A 3,409-nucleotide genomic window follows, 5' to 3' on the forward strand; every position below is an offset into this window, starting at 1 on the left:
AGAGATTGAAAGACATTCAATGTGCTACTTGGTCCTGAAGGATACTATTCCCTTCATGATGATGATGATGATTATAGCTACGATTAGCGAGATCTTATTATATATATTTAAAAAGATATTTACAAACAAGGTAAGGGGTAATGAATAAATAATATCAGAGGTGATAGGCACACTGAATCAAATCATACAGGTAAGTCAGCCATGCATATCCCAACATACACTTAAGCAATCATCATATCATAAAGTAGGATGAAATCCAGCTTGATGATAGAAATTCGGGTCAAAATGACATATGACTTTGATTTTAAATTGTGACGAGAATCCAGGTCCAGCGCTTTTTCTTCCCCAGTGGTATCTCTGCCTCTTTAAACTACTTGATACCAAAGGGACAGAGGCAGAGGAAATGAAAGAAGAGGGATTAAGAAGCGGAGAAAAGCAAATAGCATGTTTCTTTTCTTTGGCAAGAAAGAAAAGTCAGAAGGTGAGTGGTCATTTCTTTTAGTAAGTTTAGAAGATTTATTTAGAAAACTATATTCTAAAATTTTCCTCTCCAAAAGCTGGTTTCTTTGAGGTTAGCAAACTACTTACGAAGAAAAAGCACAGTGGCTAAAGCTCTGGCACCCAACTGCCTGGGTTTCAATTCTGTTTATCACTCCCTACCTGCATGACCTTGGGCCTCTGTGCCTCAGTTTTCTTATCTATAAAATGGGGAACATGTGGTAATTATAGCATCTATCTCTTAAGGTTATTGTGAGAATCCCATGAGATAACATATACAAGAGGCTTAACACAGTGTCTCATAATAATAATAAGTGCTCAATAAACTTAGTTAGTAGATGGTACCTAGTTAGTAGATTGTATCTGCATAAATATTACAGTGCTCAAAGGTCCCTGAGCTTTATATTGGGGGCATCCCCAAAATTTGGTGACAAGTCTGAAAACTACCTCTTCCAAAAAGGAAACAAATATGACAACACAGACTGAATGAAGTTAGCCTTAAATGAAAAGGAGGGCAGATGATCCAGACTCATCATCATTTCACCCCTCGGCCTTGAGACCTGGTAGTCAATTGAGCTCTCTGCACCTCTTTTCTCATCTGTAAAATGGGGATAATGCCTGCCTTGCCTACCTCACAGAGGATCAAATGAGCTAATAGCTGTGAAAGCACTTTCCAAACTGTGAAGCACTGTAAAAATAAGTTATTACTTCTATAATAAAAATAAATGATATTCTAATTAAATATATTTCCAAGTTATTATTGCCAGAAACCAAAATGGGGTGAGGGGAGAGCACAGCAAAACTAAGAATGCGCCAATGATGATTGAAGTGAGGAGGGCACGAAGCTCTAGATCGGCCTGCTTCAACCAAGAAGCAGGAAAGCTTCTCTAGGCTCTAAAACAACCTGGGCAAAATATCCCACAAGACTATCAACTCCCTTTGCTCTGATTCTATGCTTGGCATGCAGCTTCTTGTTATTAATTTGGTTTCCAAGGTACTGTGACACCAAAAAAGGAGCTTGCTAGAGAACAGACAAGAAAACATTCCAGTCAAGAGAAAAGATCTATTCTGGCTTATTCATTAACATCTTATAAATGTGGTTAGTGAGAATGAATTTTCCATAATCCTGGGTGAACTTACTGATAAGTCCTCAAATCTGCAAAAGCTAAAATCCAACAAACAAAAAAATCCCTGGGATGCTCCTACCACCAACAGGTTGATCTTTGCCATGAAATTCAGTTTGTACACACAGTTACATAGTCTCTTTCAATACCAGCTCATAAATGCAACAGTTGCTTCAATTACTAGTTACTAGCAGGGGAGGGAGGGAAGAACATTTGTAAGTATCTCAAATGCATTGGTCTCTACAATAAGACTTCTCACATACATTATCTCATTTCAGTCTCACAACAATCTGGCAGCACATAATTATTATTACTTCATTTTATTGATGAGGAAATGAAAGTTCAAAGGAATTAAGTAACTTGCCCAAGGTTATACAACTATTAAATTACTAGATTGGATTTGATCAGAAGTCTGTTACGTTCCTGAAGACTTGGTCATGCCCTTAGCCAGGGGCTATAGCTGAAGTAACCCTGCGTAACACTCACACTGAGGTTTACCAAATAATATTAATGTTACAAAAGCAATTTATTTTTAAAAGGCATATGAAATTTTATTATAAAGGCCTTTTAAAAAAATAGTTTAAGCAGCAAATTAAGGTAAGATTAAGTCATTCAGTGATGTGAACAAGTTCTAAGTAAAAAAAACAACAAAAAAAACCTTGCAAATTTCCAAACTCAAACAGTAAAGTGAATATTCTATGCACACAAAAAAAAAAAGAAATGCTTTACAACTAAGTCACTATGTAGACAAAGTTTGATATTAAAGTTAATTCTATCACAGCCTCTAAACCAGTGGTTCTCAACCTTCTGGCCCTTTAAATACAGTTCCTCATGTTGTGACCCAAACATAAAATTATTTTCGTTGCTACTTCATAACTGTAATGTTGCTACTGTTATGAATCGTCATGTAAATATCTGATATGCAGGATGGTCTTAGGCGACCCCTGTGAAAGGGTCGTTCAACCGCCAAAGGGGTCGCGACCCACAGGTTGAGAACCGCTGCAACCCTGCCCTTCTTAGCGGAAGTATTAGAAACCTGTTGGGGTTGGAGGTGGGAGCACCGGGCTGCAGCCTGCAGGTCACTTGTTATATCCTGGAAAGCTCCCTCAGATTAGGGCAGAGTGGGAGAGAAAGCCAGAAGCTATTCACCATGATAGGAAATGACAGTTTCCAAAGCACTTTCTCCTTCATTTGATCCTCGGAACCACTCCGAACCCAGTTAGAAGAGAATTCAGGGCATCAGAGCTGCTAACTCGCCTGTCACGAAGGTGTTCGCCCAGACAACTCGGGGACTATCACAGAGGCTGACAGGTAGAGGATATAGGACCTCATTCCCCGAGACTGCAGGGCCTTCAAGAAAGGGTAAGCACTTTGCCCCTTGGCCTTCGGGGCCAGGGGTAGTCTTATCTAAGGCTCTGGACCTCTGCCAGTGCAAAGAAAAATAGGACTGCAGCCCCAAACCAAGAATGCCCCTGGTAGTAGGTGGGGACCTTCGCGGTCCAGTCCAGGCTAAGCGCTTCGCAGCGTACCAGGCACAAATCGTCCTCTGGCGGCCCAAACTGGCTTCGTCTCAACCACCTCCCTGAGGTTGGGTCAGGTCTCCCCTCTACCTGGGGCGCGGGTCACCTTTTTGGGCCTCCGGCCCTTAGACCTCAGAGAGCTGGCTCATCTCTCCAAGCTGGGGCGCGGTCCCCGCCTCCGGAGGCCCGGGTCAGCTCCCTCCGCCTTGTGCAAGGGGGCACGGGTCCCGTTCCCCGCGGCCTGACCACCCGAACCCGGGGAGGGTA

The sequence above is a fragment of the Myotis lucifugus genome, unplaced genomic scaffold (assembly GCF_000147115.1).
Source record: "Myotis lucifugus unplaced genomic scaffold, Myoluc2.0 scaffold_131, whole genome shotgun sequence".
Classification (NCBI taxonomy): domain Eukaryota; kingdom Metazoa; phylum Chordata; class Mammalia; order Chiroptera; family Vespertilionidae; genus Myotis; species Myotis lucifugus.